This window comes from Cuculus canorus, chromosome Z, assembly GCF_017976375.1.
Source record: "Cuculus canorus isolate bCucCan1 chromosome Z, bCucCan1.pri, whole genome shotgun sequence".
Classification (NCBI taxonomy): Eukaryota; Metazoa; Chordata; class Aves; order Cuculiformes; family Cuculidae; genus Cuculus; species Cuculus canorus.
The window spans coordinates 61,217,877-61,243,096 of record NC_071441.1 but is presented as its reverse complement, the minus strand read 5'-3'; the positions used below and the strand labels follow the sequence as shown (position 1 = coordinate 61,243,096).

General features: G+C 43.6%; 1 long non-coding RNA gene across 3 annotated transcripts in view; it reads right to left on the bottom strand.

Moving 5' to 3' along the window:
* LOC128850391 (uncharacterized) overlaps positions 1-25,220 on the bottom strand; it is a 46,224-nt gene that overhangs the window by 8,327 nt on the left and 12,677 nt on the right. For 2 of the 3 annotated variants that reach the window (XR_008447787.1, XR_008447789.1), the window contains exon 2: positions 23,282-23,477. This is a non-coding gene — a long non-coding RNA (uncharacterized LOC128850391). The remainder of the gene's footprint in view (positions 1-23,281; positions 23,478-25,220) is intronic. The other variant, XR_008447788.1, reaches the window with a different exon arrangement.

The following is a 25,220-nucleotide window of genomic DNA, read 5'->3' as shown; positions in this document are numbered from 1 at the left end:
ACTGGAAAAGTAAACCCTCCGTACAGCGCCCATGCTGTTAATGGGCCTCGTCCCCGTGCTGCCCCTCACCATCACATGCATGGGCAAGCACACGCAGGCTCGCAGCCCTCCACTGCCCCACTTCACATCCTCCCTTCCCCACATCCCATGGGGAGGGGATGACCGCGAGAGCAAGCACAGGCAGCTGCAGATAGGCTCCTGATAAAAAAAAAAACCCTGGGGATTTCTGTGGTTCGTATAACCAGATCTCTGGTCCCCGGAGGGCTTGAATGCATTTTACTGGGTGCATTTTACCACCTGCTTAGACAGGCGTTCAACCTGCCCTCCCCGTGCAGGATGCACCAGAGGGAAACACATAGTGCAGCTGCTTGCTGGGAGCACTGGAGGGACAGCAGAAGTGGGGGGCTGCAAAGCCCATGGGGAATCCCTCTGCCAAGCAGCCGAAATCACGAGAATGCTCGTCATCTGTCTTTTCGGGTGTCCTAGTGTATGGGGAAAAACAAAGCAGAAGATGGGAGGGAGGAGGATGCCTAAGCACGTGGTGGCAGTGCTCAAAGCCCCCGTGACATCAGCAGCGGCTGGCACAAAGCACAGAGACACAATTCTCCTCTCCTGCCCTTGGAGACTCAAGTGTGGCAGGGATGGGATGCAGGGCGAGAGGAAGCTCCTGTGCCTGGATCCCACCAGGCTATCTCACCAGCCCTCCTGCCTGGGAAGCTACAGGGCATTTTTCATCCACTGGGAGAGATTATTTAAAGGATAAAGTACCTGAGGGACTCCAGGCTTGCGAGGACAGAAAGCATTTGTCTAAGCTTATTTCAGGGAAAATAATACATTTCCAGCACAGTTAGATGTGAATGCAGACAGCTTTTAGCCTATAAAAGTGCACAAAAAACCCACACAACAAGAGCAGTTCAAAGATATCTCATTTACTTAGAAGAAGACATGTCAAGGACGTGACAGTAAAAACTTAGGGGATGGAGAGCTTTAAAAAGGGACATTTTAAACAATATTTAACCTAGTCCTGAAATACTTCAGTGAACATTCACATAAAAGTTGAAGAGAGGGAAGGAAAAATACTAACTCCTTTGAAAACTTCCATGAAACAACCCTACTTCTATTCCTGGTTTCTCACACTTCACAACTACATTGAACTAGCTCTTTGTTAAATAAACTGAGTCTTTCTGGTTAGACCAAAATTATGGGTCAGACAGGAATTATCTGCCCCTTTGTTTTACAAAACAGACTATCTGCCAAATGTCATTGTGTTTAGCAGTCTTAATTTTATTTCATCATATTATTTTAATTAAGCTGTTAAGCTTAGTCTAAATAAACCTCAGGAAATTAGATTCTTTAAAAATTTAAATGGTCATTATTTGAATTGTAGACATTAATTCTTCGGTCTTCTGCATTTCATTGTAAGCTTCAGGGCTTGCGTGCGTGATTTATGTGCATGTATTCACATTCCCAACTCAAGTATTCTCCAATCTTTGCAACTTGAGCTGCTGCATTCACCCACTAAACAGTTAGACACCAGAGCAAAGAGACCAGAGAGAGCAATGGTCTTCTGTGGATCACTTCCAATGACTGCACCTTGGGGAAAGGAGAGACTCAGCAGAAGGAGGCTTTCTACCCTAAATTTCATCTTTTATTCTATTTTATATTCTCTACTCTGAAACATCTTAAGGTGCTTCTGGTCCTCAGCAACCTCAAGACATACAGTGTTGTGGGACTACTGCTTGCAGCCTCAATACAGCCCAGAATACCAGGTGGCCTAAAGGAGAAACACTGGTAACTGGTAAAATCTGTCTGGAGTGGAAGGTCCTTTATGAAGATTAAAGAATACATTTACATGCCCCATTGACTCCCCATCTCTTTTCAAATCTCATCTGAAAACATATATTTTCTCCTTCACCTGTACCTCTTAATTTCTCACTCCCTCAGGTATTATTTATTGTTCTGCTTTACAACTGCATTATTTAACTGAACAGAAACCTGTAATTGTAGTTTGCACAGAATATTATACATAAAACAAACCATTATTATATATATGACCCTAGGGCTCTATATTAAAGATGAGCACATAAAATACAGCTCCAAATGTATTATGCAGCCAACTCATTTGTGGTGTTCTTCGTCCTTGTGAGGTGCAACATCTTGGGCTCCTGGAGTACACATGGGCTTGATGAGCAGCCAATGCATGTGCAAAAAGCTGGGTCTGGGCTTGAGGCATAGCTCCATCTGTGACTTTTCTTCAGGTAGAAGGACCGTCTTCTGGGTTTCCCCTAGAGTGACAGCTTTTGGACCAAATTCCTCATCCTTCCTTACACTGAACTGCTTACAGCCACTTTGCTACACACTTGAAAAGTGGTTGAATTAGGCCTTCAGCAAACTCGGTAGACAAAATATTAACGGGAAAAGAGGTAATTTTTAACTAAAGGAAAAAGTGGAGTTGGTAACTGTCTGGATACTTTGCTTTCCTCAGGGTTATACTTCATGAATATTTGGCTCCCATAGGAATTTGAGAGCTACATGTATGAAACACCTATAAAAATTAACTATATATCAGGAGCCACATCCTTACACCTCAACCTACACATCCTTACACCTTATAACCTAAGTTATAAGTAACACTCTGATACCCAGCAATGACTTCCAATAGATTCACATTAGGTAATTAAACGTTTTCTTTCCTAGTGATATCCAAACACGTCATAATCTTTTCAATGGACTGACCCTGAACGATTACTGTTGAGGCAGGAAAATGCTACTCCATTACACAGCCAGGGGAGCAAGGCAGGAAGAAAGGAAAGGGTGCTGTTTTGGAGAGGCAGCTGTAGGCTGGACACAGCCCCAGCATGCCACCGGCTTTTCCTACTGCTGACAAAACCTGCTGAGCTTGCAGAAGCATGGGGGATGCAGCAAGATCTGACCTGTGTGTGCATTAGCTAATTCAGCCCAAGTAACTTGGCACACCTCTGCTGGCTTCTGTGGTGCTCCGTCAGCCTACACACACTGAGGCTCTTGGACCTATGTCTAAAAAGTATATATTTCATCTACCTTTGATAGTTCTTGTAACAAAATACTGTAAAGTGCATTGCTGGAACCAAATCTGCCCCAGCAGGACACCAGAGTGGAAAACCTAAGATTTCTTTCTGTCTCTCTGATAACTACTCTCTCTCAAAAATGTGGTAACATACACCAGCAAATGCTTTTTGCATACCTATGCATTTCTCTGAAGGACAGAAATATTTTGCAATTCAGTTCCATTGCTACTATTCATTATGCTATTCAATTACATTAAGTGCCCTAATTACTTATTTACAAAGGGTTAGTAACTCTGTACTTTGTACCTGACCTGTATACTGAGCCTGGAGGTGACAATTTTATTCATCCCTCTCTTGCTAGTTGCTGCTTTCAATAGCCCTTTCTTTCCCACAAAGCATCAGATCAGAGAAGTTTTAGAGAGAAGGCATGTCTTTCACTGATGATAAGCCCAGATCTAGGTGAATCGGTGAGGTCTTGATGCTCTCCTGCACTAACCCTGCTGTAGTCCACACATTTCTGCTGGTGAAGACAGGGACATCTGGCCTGTGTTTTTAGCAATGGCATCCGGTAGGCTGGAGGATGAGGAGGACTACCACAGAGGATGATAGGCTGTGAGCTACGTTGTGCACCAGGGCCATCTCTGAGAGATGCATGTCTCATGGTACCAGCCCTGGGGCACTGGAGACACCATTAGCCCTGTTGTGTGGCAGCCTGCCCCATCTCTCCTTCTCTTTCTGTTCCCTTCAAGGTTTAGCTTTCTGTTAATGAAGTTCTTCCTGCTTGCCCAAGAACATCAAGTGCAAACACAAATTGTTTTGGCTCCAAGACTATCTTATCTCCAGTTGGGCTTTCCTTCCTCTGGCTAGAGAAGAACAGTTTGTCCTATTTTTTTCATGTTTTTAGTCTACTGTACCGTTCCCACTGTCCTCTTGGATCTAATCACGTTGAGGTAGCCAGTTTTTGAGGTGCAGTGTCCAAAAGTGGACCCAGCAGTTCAAGGAACTCTTTTCTGTTTAAAGTAGAACCATAGAATCATAGAATGATTTGGGTTGGAAGGGACATTAAAAATCACTCAGTTCCAACCCTGAAGATGCGTATTGCATGCTTTACCCCCTAACAGTCCTGTTCGCATGCTGTGGGCATGTGGGTCACCTAACATTGTGTCTGTGCAATACTGTCTATTTCCACTGAAAGCTGTTTTCCCTAACTGTTGTTTGTGTAGCTGTTTTGTTCGTTGTGTGTTATACCTTAGATTCATCTCTACTGAAATATATCCTAGTTTGTGGGGAGTCAGACCATGCTCACACAGTCACCTGCCCGACTGGGATGCTGCTAGCCCAGGAAGCTCACTGATCTCACTGATTTGGGGAGAGCCCGCATGCTCAAACGATACTGTGACAGGAGCACGAATATATACACACAAGCATAGGGAGTAGGAGCTGTGCCGCAAAGACTTCCTGAGTACAACACTCAAGAACAGTCTCTCCTGAGGCCTGCTAACATGACAGGCACCAAGTGAAAGCCATACAGAGGGGAGACGGACACTTGCTGCTGGGTCCCAAAGTGGATTTGGCAGCCCTTTGGTGAAAGATGGCTTGTTGCTACTTACAAATCACCCTTAAATCAAGCTGCATTAATACAGAAACATTTAATCACAACTTTTAAAACACATGGGACAGTTTATTCTTTTGAAGATGTGGGTAATGAAATGAAGGGAAAATGTGCTTCACATACAGCTACTAAAATATGAAAGGTCTTTCTGTTTCTTCCTCTCTCCTGGCCTTTCTCCAGAGCTGGCTGGAGAGCACCCAACCTTGGTAGAGTATGGAAGCTCCTACAGTTAATCTCTTCCACAGATATCTAACCTTCCTTTTGATATATCTGTGCCTCTTTATTCCTCCCCATGACAAGTTCCCCAAAATCCCAAAGCATTCACCTCTCAGCTTGAGGCACCCCTACCTGCTTGCACTTTAACTTGAAATACTCCATTTGTCCGTAAAGATACTCAAACATCGGTGTCCACATAGGATAGATGCATTCAGCACAATGCTGGCTTGCAGCCGGCCACAGCTGTAATCAACCACTCAGCAGCATCAGCTCATCCTCCCACAGCAGCTTTCTTCAGGCCAAACCAAGGCAGGAGGATGAATGAACAATTGTTCCTCCGTAGCATAAATGTGCACAAGGCTTAAATTGCTGGAAAGCCTCCCTCTTGCTGGAGCACTGGATAAAATTTGGAGGATAGAGCAGAAAGTGCCAGAGGGGAGCAGATAGAGGTAGCAGAAAGCTTCATCCTCATGCACACGGTGAAAGCACTGGCTGCAGTTCTCACATATTTGTAAATACTGCTCTACAGGGAAAGTCTGTTGATTTCCAGAAGCACGAGCTGTTTTGATGTTATTACCCAGCATGTAGTAGGTGAACTGAGAGTACAGACCCCTCATGACACAACTGTAAAGTTCCCTAAAACAATAACACTTCATACTGGGAGAGGGTAAAATGAGAATATGGAAAAAAAGGTCATGAAGTGTGGTGCCTAAGCACTGCAGAAACACCAATGCTAATTTTAACATGAATTTACTGAAACTGCCTTTGTTTATGAGGTGGTTTTGTGCTGTGAAGAGGATTTGCTTGGCAAAAGAATTAGTTCAAGATGCATTTAAACTCTGAATACAGAGTGAAGCACATTAAGACCTACCCAAAGTGTAATATCTAAATGAGAAGATATCTTCCTCACTATACGTCCATGCATACCAAAATAAACATCACCAGCTAGAAAAATCCTTCAAACTGCATAGGTTTTTACTTGCTGAAAATAAATCCACACAAATGGACCCAATGTCATACACCTAAAAGTAACATATAACCAGCTTAGTTGTAAAAATTAGTATCAATGGAATTCTAATTTATACATAATGCTACGGAAAATGCTAATTTGAGAAATGTCTGATACCAGATTACAACATACTTAAGAGGCCTTTGCTTCAACATGCACTGAAGAGGTGTGGAAAATTCAGAGCAAACTGACAACATGCTTGATTTACTCTTCAGAAATCTCTGGAGCTCTGTCAACTTACCACAATTAATTCCAAATGCAAAAAGAGCTTAATATGGTGCAAGAGGAAAGAATTGGATGCCATTTCTGACTACTTTCTGACAGGAGAGAGAGAAAGAGACTGTTTCATACAACTACTTGAGGTATTCCAGTTTCATGCCTCTGTTGTGAGGAGCACAGAAAAAAACATCTTGGGGTGGTTGGTTGGCTTGTTTTATACCACCAGTGAAGTGAAAAAGAAATTAAAAATATTTAATTCTGCCTGAGAGAGCTGGGGTTGTTTAGCCTGGAGAAGAGGAGGCTGAGGGGAGACCTAATTGCTACCTATCTACAACTACCTGAAAGGAGGTTGTGGAGAGGAGGGAGCTGGCCTCTTCTCCCAAGTGACAGGGGACAGGACAATGGGGAATGGCCTGAAGCTCCGCCAGGGGAGGTTCAGGCTGAATATCAGGAAAAAATTTTCACAGAAATAGTCATCGGGCACTGGCAGAGGCTGCCCAGGGAGATGGTCGAGTCACCTTCCCTGAAGGTGTTTAAGGAACGGGTGGATGAAGTGCCTAGGGGCATGTTTTAGGGAGTGTTAGGAATGGTTGGACTCGATGATCCGGTGGGTCCTTTCCAACCTGGTGATTTTATGATTCTATGGTCTATGATTTTTCCTTCTTATTATCACCAATGACAGTTTAAGGAACACAGGAGCAACTCCTTCAAAATCTCTGTGCACCATTACTCCATTACACCAGCAGGTGCAGACACATACAGATTCAGAGCTCACTCATGCTGCATGAAACACTCTTGCATTCCTGAATTATTTAGACAAAATACACAGGCATGCTGGGCCTTTCACTGTAATTATTCAATGCTGATGTTATCCCTTCCAGAAATCTCAGAAATATTGGTGATGTGTATTGGGAATATGGGTAAGCCAGAAATATCTAAATAAAGGAATCAGAGCAAAGAAGTTGCTTATACTTGCATTATACAAACAGCCTGCATCCTTTGTGGGCAGAGGACATCCTGGATGTGTACAATAAAGCAGTCAATAGCTTTAGCTCGCACTCAGATAGCAAATCACTGCAGACCTTGACAATAGAACAGAGGTCATTAAGAAATAAAAAAAAAAAAAATAGAAAGAAAACCATTTTGCAGTGTATTCACGACAAGCAAGCACTTTCCTCACAGCAGGCAGGTAGGTCAGCCTTTTCTGGTCTCATTTTGCATTAGGGGAAACATCACAAGCACAGCAACGAGGGTTTCTGGGATTGCACTGCACTGTGCTGAGATTTATCTTAGGACAAGCAGGGCAGTGAGGAAGTTCAGGACATTGCTCCTGCCTGACTCAAGCCTCTGGTACTCTAATGTTACAGATCGTGCTTCTCATACCATGCCACTGCTGTAGGAAGTATTGTTATTGATCATCTCCATCCTCACAAGCAAAAATCCATAATATTACTTTGTTGGATGTCTCCGGGGAGGGAAGTGGCACCAGGAGCAGATGGTAAGGGGGTAGCAGCTTTCTGAAAATCAGAGGTGGCAGCTCTGCATGACTAAAATGCTTACAAAGATTTCTAGCTTGCACCTCTCTCGCAAATGCAAATTATTCCCATCACTGGGCTTGTGTCTCTGTGGATAAAATGAATTCAGAGAGCTAGGGGTGACAGCACCCAGCCCTGCAGGTATGGGGACAAACAAAGTAAGCACGTGACCTTGGCCAGCTCTGTGCACTGGACAGATTTGCGGAAAGTCCTCCCCTTTGGCAGTTGAGTACAATTAACTCAAATCTCTCAGATTTCCTTTTGTGGAAGAAATTACCAGCAGGACTGGGTAGTGAAGGCAGAGGGACCACTGCAAAGGGTGGATCCACAGATGTCTCCCTATGGGCACTTATCCTCACTAATGCCCACTTCTGTAAGCATCTTGCTAAAAACTGTGTACATTTGGGAACAACTCTGCTGCAGATGGAGCAGTATGAGGGCTTGAAGCATTTCCTTTTCATTCAAGGGGACAAACAAATTCAGGTGGTCAGTTGGTCACCAGCTGTGCCTGGAGGAGCCACTTGGTGATGAGCACCTTGGCAAAGATGCTCCAAATCTCTCGACAACCTCCTCCTTGCACTGACTTGAAGGTCCCTTGCTCCCCCCAGCTAAAGTCCATCCAGCTTTGGCCATGTTGTGGGATGATGCCTACCCTCACCACTGCCTCCTGCTAGCTCAAAGAGGGTCCTTGGCACCTTCTTCCACCCCACCAGCCCTGCCTCTGTCCCTGCCCTGGGTATTGCATCACTTGCAAATCTACCCTCCAGCCCTTCATCTGGGAAGCACTGGACACAGAGCTGTCATCCTCTCCCCACCCTGGTTGTCATGCTCCCATCTAACACCCATATGTTTGTTTCCAAAAACCATCCTGACAACACATCCCTCAGCAGCAAGAACATACCCACCTTCCTTTTGCTGCCCGCCTGTTTACGTACCCTCCATCTTCACAAAATATGGAACTGTGACTGCGCCACCGATGTCTGTCAAGATTACGTGATTACACTAACCACCTTAATATGTATTTCTTTACATAACAGCTAAGCAGACACTCCACACCCTAGCAAGCATTCAGCAGAGACAAGGATCTTAACATCAATGCAGATTAAACCCAGAGCGCCAAGGAAAAACATGTTGTAATTGGTGCAACTCAACCAATTTCAATAGAAATTATCTCTGGCCTGTAAGATATACAGAAGCCGTGAAATGGATTAGCTGAGACAAGGGAGGAGAGGGACAAAAAGAGAGAGGAACAAACACCAGTGAAGACTAAACTAGGCAGGAGAGCTGAGACAGTACAGATGTGTTTTCAAGGGCGCTGAGTGCGCTCCTGCAGTAGTCCTTGCCTTTTCTCACAATAAGCTGTTATCTACAGGGAAACAAAAACACAAAAAAAGCAGGCATAATTGTGCAGCTTCTGTTGGTGCCAAAGCCCGTTATCAGCAAGGAGGCCCCATGTCCCATGGAGTACTTGTAAATTTACTATCGGCTTTACCTGATGTGTAGATATAGGTTCATTGTGTGATTATCTCAGTAAAGGCTGCCACTGTTTTGGGTGCTTTATGGTATTGACTAAGGCTATGAAAATAAAGTAAAGGACCTGGGACTAAAAATATTAACCCATTGTGATCCAGAGGGACCACTTTGTGCTTCTATGTAGGTTCTAGAGCAGAAGGAAAATCTGAGACGATCACAGGACTTGATTTATGTAATGCAGATAAAAGCCTGGACCTGGGATATGACAGGGACCTGGTTGCTTCCCACCTGGGACAGTGAAATGTGTTAACACATGCCATCAGCAGAGCCTTGCAAAGAGCAGGATTGGTGCCATGAACAGACAGAGCCTGCTGCAGAGGCAGCTTCTCTGCCATGCATGCACAGAGGTTCCTGCAGCTGAAAGCACCAGAGTTACAAAGTGCGAGACAGAAGCATAAAATGCCACAATATCTTTGGAAGACCCAGACATTCAGAAAAGACCCATCACTTTCTCTTCTCCTCCCCTCTCCCAGGAGCTCAGAAGGAACAGGCAGCAGGGTGAAGCCCCAAACACACGTGTTGCACAAGGACTGAGCAGTTCCCAAACACCCGAGCCAGCCTTCCTTGTCCAGGGGTGTCCATCCAGGGCTTGGTCGGCTGCTCCTGTGACCTCCACCTCACAGCATGGGTGAGGTTCTAAAATGTCAGGATGTGGCAGTTATGGAAGACATGACATGCAGATAAAGACACCCTAGCACTATCTCCAAAATGAAAAATGGAGTTTACTTAGCTTCAGAAGGAGTGTTTGCGTACAACAGCAGAGAGGACAAAACATTAAAACACATTCTTCCAACAAGCCCCCCAGGCTGTTGATCACCTCTAGAAAATTAAAACATCCATAGAGATTTTTTTCCCTTACAGAGTTTTAATTTGAATTAAATACATAGAATATACCTTAATGAAAATAAACATATTAAAATGCAATGGAGAACTCGCACAAAGTGAACATTCACAAGTGGTATGATTTCACCAGCCTTCTCGGGAGGAGATGTACTAAAGCCAAAAGAGTATTGTAAAAGCAAGCTCTTTGTAGAAACATTCCTTTCTCTTTATATTATTTCCTAGGAAAATAAAAGTACAATTTTAGAAAAGGAAAGCTTGAAGAAATCTACCATTAGTTATTAAAAGAGTTGTCTTTATTGTCTAGATCTGCATTTCATTTCAGTATTTTCACAGTACTACCTGCAGAAATACTTTGATAGTACTAGTGTGTGTTAGAGAAATGACAGCTCTCTGAAAATGTATCCCTGAGAAACATCTGGGCACCGGAAAATAAAGATATATACAACAGGGAGGAGAAAAAGTGATTTTCCTATTGATCTGAACTTGCTCATCTGCCACGGGGGGCTACAACTCTGCAGGTGCTTGAAGTCATACACGGTATGTGACATGGCAGCTCTACCTTCGTAAGAGCCTGGATACTTAATCAGTTGCCTGGCATTATTATTATCATTATAAACATTATCTGTTAGCCACAGAAACAAATGTAAAATTTCTATCAGGTGCTCCATGCTAGATGTAAAATCTAGGTACTAAACAATATAAAAATTACTAGTAGAAGAAACTGAAAAAGCAGGTGAAGAGGAAGAATGACATTTACAGAATTTCAAAGGTATGTACGGGGAAGGTAGGGTGAGAGACATGTTGTATCTTATCACTTAATGAAATTGTGGGAGAAGAATTGTTTGGGCAGTGGGACAGGGGCACAGTCTGTGATGGCCTGGGTTCAATCCACAGCTCAGTAACAGGCTTCAAGGGGGATCTTCATCAACCGTGACCTGTGCCGAGCCCTCCAGTCATTGGATAGGGAACAAACATTTCCAGCTCTCACCAGGAAAATCTGGTACAGCTGTCTCTTTGTCGACCATCCCCATGAAAGGAAAAAAACCTGTCATTCCTGCTGCTCTAATGAAAGGTTTACAACTCGTTTACAGACCTGTTCTGCCCTGAGGAAGGAAAACACTGCATAAAAGCTGACTTGCTAAAGCAATCATTATCAGTGGTGTAGCCTGCGATAAATGCAGGCAAGTGGAGGCTAACCACTCCCGAACAGGGCAAGTGAGCCATTTTCCTCTTTTTCCTTCAAATTTCCCGAGGAGGGGCATCTCTCTGTGAGGCAGCCTTCAGGGAAGGGGAGCAGACACAGCTGCCCAGCAGTTGCAGAGCCAGCCAGGCTCCCCTGGGATTACTCGCCAGCCTGTTCACAGTTTGATCCCACTTAGTGCAAACAAATATAAAAATATTTTGTTTCTAAACAGAAGACTGAAGACCGTTATGCAAATCATTCTTATCCTAATGCACAGGCAAATGATTGAATTAGAGCAATAGGATTAGATGCTAATTTGTCAATATGATAGTTCAATTTAGAATATATTAAAAGAAAGAAAAAAGCTGACAGTGGAGTTTCTGCTCTATCAGTCAAACGTTTCAAGGGATGACGTCTTCTCTTTCTGGAGAAAATTCCCCTAGAGGAGGGTAATGGACTAATTAAGGCAATTAATGGTGAAGGCTTCAGGGGCTTCCCTCCAAATCACAGAGAGAAAGTCGCCAAGGCAGGGAGCCCTCTGTTTCGCTGAGCCCACGTTGCCTGCAGCATGAGGGGGTGACACGCTCAGGCCTTCTCTCCCTGCTGGGACCTGTTTTCCCCCAGCTGTGCAGTCAGAACTATTGTCTCCCCTGTGACTGTCTATCTTACAAGGAGATGCCCAACCCCGGGCACCACACTGTGCCAGAGGAGAGCCACTGCTGGGCTTAACCCGACCACCATGCAAAGAGTATTTATGTTATTTATGCCACAGCCGTAGTCTGTGTTTCTCGTGAGTCTTCTAGCCCTACAGCAGAAACAGCAACACTTTCCATGGTGTTACCATCCCAGCACCACAAAACAATTTGGGGTTTCAATACAGGATGGGTGATAACATGATTGAGAGCAGCCCTGCAGAGAAGGATTTGGGGATGCTCATGGATGAGAAGCCAAACATAAGCCGGCAATGGGTGCTCACAGCCCAGAAGACCAACTGTATCCTGGGCTGCATCAAAGAGTGTGGCCAGCAGGGTGAGGGAGGGGATTCCACACCTCTATTTTCTTGTTGTGAGACCCCATCGGGAGTTCTATGTCCAGTTCTGGAATCCTCAACATAAGAAGGATATGGAACTGTTGGAATGGGTCCAGAGGGGGCCACAAAGATGATTGGACGGCTGGAGCTCCTCTGCTATGAGGACGCGCTGAGAGAATTGGGCTTGTTCAGCCTGGAGAAGAGAAGGCTCTGTGGAGACCTTATATCAGCTTCCAGTACTGAAGGGAGCCAACAAGAAAGCTGGGGAGAGACTTTTTACAAGGGCATGAAGTGATAGCATGAGGGGGGGATGGTTTTAAATTAGAGGGGGAAAAAATTCAGGTTAGACATTAGGAAGAAATTCTTCATGATGAGGGTGGTGAGACACTGGCACAGGCTGCCCAGGGAAGCTGTGGACCTGAAGGTGTTCAAGGCCAGGCTGGATGGGGCCTTGGCCAGCCTGGTCTCTTGGGAAGGCATCCCTGCCCATGGTAAGGGGTTGGAACTGGATGGGCTTTAAGGTTCCTTTAAACCCAAACCATTCTATGATTCTATAAAAAACACGTTTGTTGCTATCTTGCCCTGCAGTCCTTTCCCTTTATGTTGTCTTTGGTTGCAGAGCAAGCCCAGCTTGCTGTTTCACCTTCAGAAAAGAAAGATGACTGGAAGTGCGTGATTGCTTAAAGTACAGTACAAGCAGCATGAGGCTCTGATAAAGCAATTCCTGTCTGAGACAATTTAGCTTTTGATCTCTGAATGCAGTTAATTGCTAGCTATGCAGACGTTTGTGGAGGAGAAAACAATCACAAGCAATTTTGGAAATGAGATGCTTGATGCTTAATCTTGCACCTGTCCTAAGAACTGAAATGGGCTTTTCTTAGTCTGGATCGTGCTGCACAGAACTGCAGATCAACCAAAGGCAAAACGTTTCAAATGTCAAATAGATGCAAATCCACTGCACCCTCTTTCTCATGATAAAAAGGGAAAGTCACCAGGATAAAAACAATAAGCTGTTTCAACCAATATACTCTCATTAACGGCATTCTTCATGTCTCAGAAATAATGCAATAAATCATATACAGAATAATTGGAAAAAGTAGCTACATTCGTTGTTCATTTTTGTCTTTTGTTTCTTCATGTGGGTAATACAAGGACAGCAGAGAGACAAATCCCAATTCTCCAGGGAGAAAAGCAATTCTACTTTCTGATGGGGAAGGGAGCAAGATAAGACAGGATACCCTGGAGTGCACCTAATCCAGGTTCAAGTCCCAGCATGTAAAACAAGTGTCAGCAACCCCCCCTCTGGGAGCTGGTTAGGTATGTCTCATGGTCCCTCAACCATAGCCTCCCAGCTACAGGCATAAGCTGTGACAGACATCCTGCTACTCACTACCAATTTGCTTCTATTCTCCTGGGTGTAATAATGACACAACCCAAGCCTTTGACTGCTAATTTGGGGTTGCCTTAAGAAAAGTCATGTCAAAGTCTCATTTAGCCCACAAACTGCAGCCAGCTGAGTCTGGCAATGAGGTCTTCGGAGGGGCATGTGATACAATGCAAGTGTCTCTCCCTTACTCCTGTGCTGCCCCCAGTTTAGGACCTGCCTGTGCTGCAGCAGGTACTCATGTTGCCTGGATTGACTTGCTCCCTGCACTCATCCTTCTTCTGTCTACTTACTCATTCCTGCACCCTTGGTACTCTGACTTCCCCAGTTCATGGGAGCAATGGAACAATTCTGAATAGCATGAAAAATACTTCCCTGTATCTGCTTCAAATTTGATAACCAGCTTGCCTACTGAACAGTCCTAGGATGCTTTTAGCAAGCTCTCCACAATGACTCAAGCTGTCTTGCATTTTTTTCTGCAGCTAAGAGCTCATAATTTTGTATATGTAGTCACTTTTCCCCTGACAGCCCCAACACAGAATTTCATTTCAGTGCAATGAGCTATTTCGGCATCTTTTCAGAGTCAGCTCTAGCTTTGGTTATCCTGAATAACATTTCATCTGTTGTAAACATTGTCACTGTTTGCTTGCACCTCCTTCTCCAGGACTCTTAGGAAGATGCTGAATATCAGGCTCAGGAATGGTATCTGTAGGATCTCCTCCTGATGAACGAGGTGACAGTTTCCTCAGACCATTTCTTTTCTGGGGTTTAGCCCACAGGTTAACCACTGGTAAAGGATAACCACTTCTATTCCACAGCAACATATGATTTCTTGGGAGCCTTTCTTGCTTCCCTAAGGCTGTGTTTAAAGCTATGTGGCCTAGGTAAGCACTATCTGGATGCTCACAGAATCCTTCCAAGAGTGCTTGTCAGGTCTGATTTTCCTCTCAATGTCCATCCGTGTTCTCAATCCTCCAGCCAAATCTATGACTGCTACAAAGGAAAACACTGACTGACCACTAGGTCCCAGGATTACTTCTGCAGCCTTATTCAAAGCCTGACATGACATTCCCACTTCTATCACTTCAAACCCAGAGATAATAGTAGTGCCAGATTACCCACAGTTAGTAATTCAGAAATTTCTTATTTGTGGTGTGTGTTTTTTTCAGGACTCCTGGGTAAACACCATATGGTGCTGAGAATTTGTCAATGTTTAGTTTATCAATTTGTTCTAACATGCTTTTTCCCAACACCTCCATTTGAGGTGGTTCCTCAGACTGCCTCCCCGTTCATGGCATTTCTCTTCTGGTGAATGCCAATGCAAAGAATTTGCTCAGCTTTTCTACAATGACCTTGATGTTTGCCAGTGGATCTTTTCACATGGCGTTCATTTATTTGCCTCATCAGCTCCATATCATCTTTGTGGACTGTGAACTGGTGTTGCAGAGCCAGAATGATCCCGCTAATATTTATACATCAAGATAGATTCTAAATGCATTTATACTTCAAATACATGCTGCTAAGTTTACTATGAAAATTTCAGATGGAAAACACCAAATGTGATCTTGGTACGCATCCAAACACAAATGTGAATCCTTTAGAGTGTTTCCCAAACGGGAGCAATTTTTATCTTAGAGATCTACCAAAACTAACTGATAACCAGCCCACAAGCACATTGTGTAGCCTCTAGTCAGGTCAAACATTTACTATTGATGGAGATGAATAGAGCCTGGAACAGCATCTTCTTTGTGTTAAATGTTCCATTCAGTCCCTGAAAGTACTCTACAGGAGAAAGAGAAACCAAAATACAAGATGACCCTTGCCTAGGCAGGCATAGTGCTTTTGAAGTCCTTGTTCCTGTGAAGAGTTGTTAAGAAGATTTATGTGAAGTTGCTCATGAAAATTCACAAGTGTTTCAGGAATGGAAGGTAAAATATTTATTAAAAACAGTGAAATGAAGAGAAATGCTCATCCTTGAGATCAGTTTGTTAGAACAAAATAAGCAATAAAGGTGCCTGCCTAACATTTACTTACAACCCCAACTTACAACCCCTTAGAAAAAGAGAAGTTGGAGATAAGGGGCAGTAGTTTCTACAGCACTGAAAGAGAGCACCTTGAGTGCAAATGAGATGGAGTTAAGGACAATGATTTATAAGTGCAATGATTAATCTTTCACTTTGTGTGGGATAAGTCTTGGGCATTTGATTAAATAACCAAGTTAGGAGAAAACATCTAATGATGTAAAATCTTGTTCTGCAACTGCTTCTGAGCTCTCCCTCTTTCTTCTGTGAAAGTGATTTGAATTTCAGATTGTTGAGGTTTTGATTTGTTTGGTATTTTTATCTAAATTAAAGCTGATGTCTTTGGAATGGTGTGGAAAGGACACAAGAGTTTTATTTAACAACTAGCATAGTTTCCCCATCTTCTCCTCCTCTTCTCCTGGTCCAGGGGGTAAGGAAAGCAATCATAATGATGAGGAACACGCTCTGGGTCCAGGGGCAATAGACCATAGCAGGCAAATTAATTGGAATGCTGTTTAGAGCTGAAATATATCAGTGTGTATTCATCAGCACTGGGCATGACGACACATCAGGAACATTACTCACATAGACGTGGTTAGGATAATAAACCCATGTCTGGGTACACAAAGCGTCGCTCACAGGTTCATCTGTCAGTCTTTCCTGCTACTCGAGGTGAGGGGATGGGGGGAGGAACCCAGGAGAACCTGAAATAGCACAGCTTCACGTGGGAAGATAATACCATCACACACATCTCTGAACGAAGGAGACAGATATTTAAAATTCTTCTTCATTAAAGAACATTTTTAGATGCTTAACTATTGCCTTTCTCCTTTCTGTTTTCTGGGTATCATTTTAATGAATATGTATGTTCCTGAATATTGTATTTATGTACGTTCACTCGTTCTTCATCATAATTCTACCTTGTTACTAAGTGACAAGGCTGTGCTGTTGCTATGTTTTCTTCCTCTATAATCCTGCTCATTTGGTGCTGCCATTCTTCTTACTGTACAAATAGGCCTCAGCCAACAACCAGGAAAAACAGCTGGCTTTGTTTCAAGGTCCCAGATTTCACTGCTGTTAGTAATTGCATGAGCTATGCTGAGTTCACAGATGTGTGGCCCTCTGAGACTTTCTTACCATCGCTGTGCTGCAAGCTGCAACCTCCCTGACCACTTCTCTGCCAAAGGCAACTGAACCAAATCAAGGAACTGAGTGCTCTGCCAGCTTTGGTGTTACAATTCACCCAAACAAGAGAATTCGCTCACAAGTACATCAATCCACAGGCAAACAGCCATATAATGAGACTGTGTTTGAACGCAGGCATCACACCAGAGCTAACCTGAAATCTCACTCAGACAAAATATTTAGACGAGTGAAGAGATTACTTATTCAAAAATAATGCAATTACAGATATCTATTGTGATAGAAAAACAGGTTAGTGTTTATTCATAGGGATATTATTCCTATGTGCAATTGCAGCAGGAGCTGTAGGGCCAGCCAGGCAGCACTGGTGCCTGCTTCTAAATTGCCCAGCTTATGTCCAGGGAAAGATAACATTATCAAGCCAAGATCACCTGGAGGGCACGTCCAGCTTTTTGGTGCTCCAGATATATAAGGTTTAAGGAGTGTAGCTAAAGCAAAGATGAAGAGTACCAGTTCATCTGCAATCCCAGACCTGGGCACCGGTGGACCAGTGTATTGTCAGCTGGCTTTCCCAGGCTCAGCACCTCCTCTGGCCCCTATCCCTTGCAAGGTGCTCTCAGGACAAGGGGAGATGCTAGCCCTGGGTGAGGATGAGCCAGGTCTGCAGGGGATGCTCTTGGTGTGCCTGCTGCAGACCAGTCATCACAGCAGAAGGAGGAGCAAGGAGCTGCTCTGTACAGCACAGCCTTGCCCAAAATACAGCCTGTCCTCAGGGCTGCATGGCTCCCTGCAAAGGATGGGAAACCTCAGACAAATGTGCATTTCAAGGCTAGAAGATATTATCCTTATTATCAAACGTGATCTTCCAAATGCCCAGGGAACTCCACTTCCCCCAGTAATTGCTGCTCCAGATTTGTTTGGATGTTTGCAAACAATGTTGACCTTGATAATTGCAATCTGTGTATGGCAAGTAAAATACAGAATCATAGAATTACTAGGTTGGAAAAGACCCTTGGGGCAAGCCCAGCTGTACCTGTTCACTACTGAACCGTATATGTTAGCATCTCATCTACCTGTCTTTTAAACACCTCTATGGATGGTGACTCCACCCTTACCTGGGCAGCCTCTGCCAGTCCCTGAGAACCCTTTCAGTGAAGAAAATGTTCCTAATATCTGAATCTTCCCTGGGGAAGCTTGAGGCCATCCTGTCTTGTCCTATCACTTATCACTCGGGTAAGGAGACAAACATCGACCTCACTATAACCTCTTTTCAGGCAGCTGTAGACAAGTACAAGGTCTCCCTCAGCCTCCTCTTCTCTAGGCTAAAGAACTGTAGTTCTCTCAGTCGCTCCTCGTAAGACTTGTTCTCCAGTCCCTTCACCAGTTTTGTTGCTCTTCTCTGGACACACTCCAGGACCTCAACGTCTTTCTTGTAGTGAGGGGCCCAAAACTGAACACAGTATTTGAGATGCAGCCACACCAGTGCTGAGTGCGGGGGCAAAATCCCTTCCCTGGCCACACCATTTCTGATGGGCCAGTGCTGACTCATGTTCAGCCACTGTAAAACAACACCCCCAAGTCCTTCACTGCCAGGCAGATTTCCAGCCACTCTTCCTCAAACTAGTGTTGCACGGGGTTTCTGTGCCCAAGTGCAGGACTCAGCACTTCTCCTTGTTAAACCTCATCCTGTCGGTCTCAGCCCATCAATCCAGCCTGTTCAGATCCCTTTGCAGAGCCTCCTGACACTCCAACAGATCAACACTCCCTCCCAGGTTAACGTCATCTGCAAACTTACTGAGGGAGCACTTGATCCCCTCATTCAGGTAATTGATAACAATATTGAACAAGATTGGATCCAGCACTGAGCTGGGTCCATATTTATAAAAGCTCACCCTGCAGTATCCATCAATTTATTTTTTACTAATATATTCTCACTTCTTTCTCATGTATCTCAAATTCTAATTAACAACAACCAATGGTTTCATTTAAAATTTAAGAAACATCCTATATTATGCAACTACAGCGAGGGGGAATAAAAAGAGGCACCTAGAAAACAGGCCCATTTTTTTTCCCTCCTTGTGCAATTTGAAAAGCAGATGATCTGGGTTTTTTTACAATTGCCAGCCAGACTCCTGATTGCAGATAGTTTTTCCAGCTGATTTGCAGACCCCTTAAAATGGGTGTTCCTAATCCTGTTGTAAACAGGATATCATCCTGGTGGATACCTCTCTAGTGCAACAAACACCCACTGCAGCTGTGAGAGGCATACTGGAGCAAGGCTAGTCTCCCTCATCCCACAGCATAATCCCAGGTTTTCACACACAGTAAATTATTTTGTATCCTGGCCCAACAGTCAGTTCACTAAAACACCAGACCTCGTTTTCCTAAGCAATCTTGTGTTCTTGTTATTTTTCCATCCCTAATAAAGGCTGGTTCACTGCTAGTTACCCTTCTTTTGCCTGTCGTCCTCCATGGTTCCCTCACCAAGAACAACCACACGGGAGCTTTCAGGCCCTAATTACTCTAGTTTAGCTTGCTATCAATTAGTTTTAGCAGGAAAAACAGTGAGCCAAAATTCACTGATGCAGACATAGAGATTTCCAGTGCGGAAACAACGAACTTGCCTTGTTCCCTTTGAAGTCCGATTCCTGGCATGTTTAATTTAAAACGAATATATCTCCTGCTGAGTGGATAGTCAGCTTGAAATTTGGACTGAAGTGGTGTCAAGTTGCTTGGTCGTAATAAGTGACACGTTTACCTCAGCTTCCTTTCAAAAGGTATTTCTTTCTGGCCTGAGAACTCTGAAGTTAATTTGGCTGCTAGTCCAATGTGATCTTATTCACGTAAAGGTTTTCTTGCTTGAAAAACATGTAGAATATAGATATTTATCAATGAAACAGCAGTGGAGCATAGCCAGTATAGTACTTTAAACTGCACAGCCTTTCACTTTCCTTACAAGCTGAAGATTCCTTCAGGTTTTTGGTAGTTCTCCACTCTCTTTACTTTATTTCTTCACTAAGACATAACACAATGAGTTCAGCTGGCATTGTTTTTGAGAAGAGTACCAATTATTGTCCAGCATAAAGCAACAATTTTACAGCATTTTTAGCAAAGAAGAAAAAGCCTAATGAGCTATTTCTCAGCTTCAATCATGACAATATATAGATGTCTCGTTTATCTCATTTCCCAGTCTTTCCCACCAGGCTCATTATCAAGGTATAAAAGCACCTATCAAGAATAATAAGAGCAAATATACAGAGTGGTCAATTCAGATGTAATATTCAGCCTTACAGAGATGCCTTAAGATAAGCTGCCAGGAAATTTGCAATTAAATTTTGACAGAAGAATTTGTATATAGTAGTTAATAAAAAAAATCACTCACTAATCCTTAATATCTTTAACAATGACAAAATGACAGTTAAAAGTGGCCTAATGCTCTGAATATTTAATTAGGTTTAATAAAACGTACAGTCAAGACCAATAGCAATAGCTAATTCCATGGACTGGCCTATTTTTTGTGTGCTTCAAGGCCATTTTACTTGGTAACCAGGAGGAAAAAGAAAAAAAAAATATCTTACACTTCTTTGCTGCCTCTTTTCAGGAAAGTCACACTGCCAGATTAGTACAGAAAACATACTTTTAAGGATTTTTAATATTTTCTTCCTGAGGAATAGTAAAATCACCTGTATAAATAGAACTGCTTTCTAAGAGGCAGCACTTTGAGCTACACATACAGGAAAGCAGAATGCCTTTTTTTCCAGTTGCCATTACCATCAGCCCTGCCCAATCCTGCTTTGCAGCCTAATTTGGAAATTTTTCACAGGGTACCAGACTGTTATTTCTGTTTTCCTGGAGCATCCCCTGGCCCTGTGGAAATAATTGGATGTTTGTGCCAGCCCTCCCAAATGACGCCAGCTGTTGCGGAATGGTTGCTAGCAGGGTAAATGAGATATCAATTGTAAGTGAGAGAGGGGAGGAGGTCCACATCGCTGGGGTCTGGTCCCCAAGGACTGAGCTTGGTGCTGCTCATCAGTGCTGGAGAGTTAGAGGATAGTCAGAGCTAACCCAGTGCTGGTGTCACATCTCCACCTCTGTTTGTAGTTTGTGAGCGCTTTGGAGGCACTGCTCACCCATCGCTTGCCACTTGTTTTCTGCCATCTGAATGATGGTCCCTTCCAACCCTGACTATTCTATGATTCGATGATTCTATGTTTAAAAAAGTATCTAAAGCTACTGGAGAGTGTCCAGAGGAGGCCATGAAGTTGGTGATGAGTTTAGAGGGGAAGCTGTGTAAGAAGCAGCTAAAGTCACTTGGTCTGTTCAGCCTGGAGAAGAGGAAACTGAAGGGAAACCTTATCTCCTGTAACATCCACCTTGAGCAGTTCAATTAATCACAAGGACTGCCCAAGGGAAAAAAAATTGCTGCAAGGAGTTGAAGCACTACCAGAGCAGAGAGAAGTCCTATAAGCATGTGAAGAGATGGCAGTAACTGGAAAGAGGAGCTGATTGCCTTAACAAAAGAGTGAGAAAATTAGCAATAAAACATCCACCCTGCGCACCAGACGTTGTAGCAACACTTTCAACAGTAACCTATGCTCTTTAGTGTGTGCCAGGGACCAGAAGAGTCAGTCCAGCTTTTTTCAATATGTGGTTCAGGCTGACCACAGCTGCTCTTACCCAAGTCAGACAGCTTCCACTCTTTTGGCTTGCCCCTAATTCATGAGGACAGTCTGGAGTCTCCTTCTTTGGACAACTGAAAAGATTCACCATGCAAGCAAAACTCCTGCCTAAGACAAATCATGCAACGAAGTTGCAGGGTCTTCTTGCCAGTCACGGACATGCAGGGATGGATCATGATGGGGAAGATGTTTGTAGTGTTCTGGTGACATCTGGCTTAGAGTTTTCAGGGAATGGTTGTAACAGAGACAATATCTGCCTAGCACTGTCTGCCTGGACATGCTAAGGGACCCAGTTCCAGTTTGGGAGAGTTAGCAAGCAGTAAATGGCCCTTACCTAAAAACATCAAAGACTAGAGGTCAGGTCCTCAGCAGTTATCTCACTGTGTCCGGACAGCTGTTACTCCTGGGGGAGAAAATGCACATCTTTCCCCCAAATAGTCATCTGTTCACAGGGGTGAGAATTTATGATGAAGTCCTGCCTTGAAAATTGACTGCAAATGTAGCACCTTCTCACATAGCCACCCTGCTCGCTCCGTGATTTGTCACATCTACTGACTTCAGGTGACTGAAATACATTCTTACTACCTTCTGCTTGTTAGTTGCATAAAACCACCACCACTGTGAGAGAGAGAGGTGGACTGTTTTCCCTATTTCATCAGCTTCCACAACATTTTCTTTACCAGGGGTAGTACAGGATACTGAGAAGCCACAGCTTCACATACAGATCCCAAGTAATTATTAAACACGATAAATACAGACTCTTATAACACAAATTTTCCAAGATATTTGTTCAAAGCACTCTAATGTTTTATAAAATTACTTCCCAAAGATTGCATTTTTGCAGCTGCACATTTTCAAGCATTTTTAGCATCCAAAGCAGACTCTGAAACCATCAACATGAAAAAATGCCACGAGCTACATGGATACCAGCTCACCCGATTTCACAAACCTTGACTCTGCACTTATGCTACCACGGGGTCTTTTAATTTTCCTGAGCTGTCAGGGAATGTCCCCAACAAAGTCTGTGTACTAGCATGGTTCCTCCAACATCACTCAAATGTCTTGGATCAAAGCTAACATAGAAGGGAGAGAGCTTTTTAATGAATAACAGATACCGTAACAGCCTGATTTTACTTAGGAGGAGCTTTCGTACAGACAAGAAGGAATGAAGTTCTCGGAAATGGAGGTCTGATGATGTCTTTGTCATCACGTAGCCACGTCTAGTCACTGGCTCAGCCCATGGAGATGCTCCAGGCTCCGTGTATTTAACCCGGCTGCAGAAATAGTACCGCTCTGTTTGCTGCTTTTCAGTGCAAGGTATTTGTATAGTATAGACAGTTCTTTAGGCATAAAAAGGAAGGAGCAAGCAAATGACAGATGATGATTTTGTGCTGTGCAAAGAAATATTGTGAACAAAGGCCAGTGTGCATATAAATCCCCTGGTCAATTATGAAGTTACATCTTTATCGACCATTGTGACCCAGAAGAGGGAAACATCTAGATCTCTGGCGGTTTTGCTCCAGCACCAGCTGCAAGACATGCCAATAGCTCTAATTGCTGAAAAACGTGTCACAGCAATGAAGCCCACACTTTCTCTTCACCCTCACCAACAGGGATACTGATTTGAAGCCACAGGTTTTTTTCCTCATGAAGACATATGCCACTCCAGTAAACCAAATTGCTTAATCAATCCTCTGATTTACATGGTCTTGGATCAGGTCCTCTCCAACTCTTCACACACACGACACTCAAAGTGCAGATGCCTGTCATTTAAAGGCCTAAAAACCATCACAAAAAAACATTACAGCTTTTTTGTCGACTCCTCACCTGGGGGAAATTATTTCCAAATTCCTAAAGTAGGAAACAGCTTAGCTGCTGCTGGCACCAGTGTTGAACCAGTACAGCAGCTCAAGCCAAACTGGCCCTTGCTCCCACCTCTGCATTGAGCTCTGCAGCAGCTGCTCCCCGTGGCGCTGATGCCAGTCCACTGCTGGCTGGGGCTCCCCATGACATCCCAGTGCAACTGGAGAGGAGAGAAAAAGAGAAATACATTATTGCCTCTGACCTCTTCTTTGTCCTCTTTTTATGATGGGATGAGCCCTGCTCGAGGCACCCAAAGGAGCTGCTCTGCCACAGCTCCCATAGGGTGCTCCACTGCTCAAGGGCTTCAGGGAGGGCTTTGGAAACTTCATGGAGAGGGAGAAGGATTTTCCTGCATGCTTCTGGCTGGGAAGCAATCTACAGCTTCCAAAGCTGATGGTCTCTGGCATTAGGTGGAACAGATTGCACTTCCACAGTACAGTCTGGCCTTGCCACCAGCAGGGTGACGTATCCTGCCCACATCTCAGGTTGAAACAACTGGGAGGAGACCCACTACCTCCCAAAGACACTTCTCAAACATAACCAGTAAGTGAGTGAGCTTCTGCAGAGAAAACCCTTGGTTTAAATATCATACAATGAACTGCAAAATCATGACCAGTCAAACTGACACCTCGTGTTCAGGATTTGGAAAGAAATGTTCCCATATTGTTTCTTTGGCTCACCACCTTGTGGATTGCTATGGGGCATTTAAAATAAACTCCTGTATGAACAGAACCTTCACTGGGAAGACTGACTGTTTTACCAACAGTCAAATTCTCTGGATGTTTATGAATGAATTATTTCTTTTTTTATTTCTTTTTTTATTTTATTTTATTTTGGAGAACGGAGGACATTTCCCCAGGAGAGTTCCTTCATCCGTGTGCAGAGATGGAAGGGGAAGGTATTGTGCAGAACTAAAAGAAAAAAATGCAAATGGTAGTACTGAAGCAGTGCTGGAGAAATAACATGCGGTGAACAGTGTGAGGGCTGGTTTGTCAATTTGTGCAAGTCAACATCAGCCAAACAAAGGAGCTGCATCCGCTGGGGAACTGACCCCTTCACTGGAGAGATTTCCCCATTCTCAGCTCTGAAGGATGAAACAGCAGTCTGGTTATATACCCTTCTGGGTGACTGTTTCCAAATATTTCCGAACAGTTTTAATGTTCCTTTCTTGCTTGTCAGGGTCACATATCCTTGGATAGAGTTTCTGTAAGAGGTTTCTAACATTTCTTCACATATTCTTGAAATGGCCCAAAATGTAAGAGAAAGCTATGATTTTGCATAGTTTAATCCAGTCATAACTACAGAGCTGTTATATCCTGTGCATCTCGCCTCAAGGCACAACGTAAATGAAAGTGGAGCTAAGAATAGGGCCTCGTGTCTCAGCTGAGGGGAGAAGCATGTGCCTGCCTACATAAAGAGAAGTAGGTTACATCTGAAATAGCATGAGACTTTTTTCTTCTTTTTTTTTTTTATCAAGAAGAAAAAAATAAAGTGTCAAAATTATCTACTAAACAGAGCTGATCTGTTCTCCTTGCATCATTCCTAAGGAGGTAAACTATATATACAAGAAAAGAAACAGACAGACAGAAAATTCCCAAAGGACAATCTTGTCTTGTTTAAGACATAATGAATTCAGTCTTCAGAGACCATGAAGTCTGAGTGTTTTTAAGCTCTGTAATGCCAGTCGAATAATTATCTCACAAAATGTGTTTGTGTAGGTGAGGTCCCTCTGGTTTGGTTACTTTCCCGCTATGAAACAGAAAGCTGCTAACCCCTTGAAAAAAAAATACAGGGAAATCAGAGAACATCAAGCTTGTATAAACACTGCTTTCCACTTGTATTCTTCATTTAAGTCTCGGTGGCAAAATGCCTCAGAAATAATGCTTCTGTGTGACATAAGCCT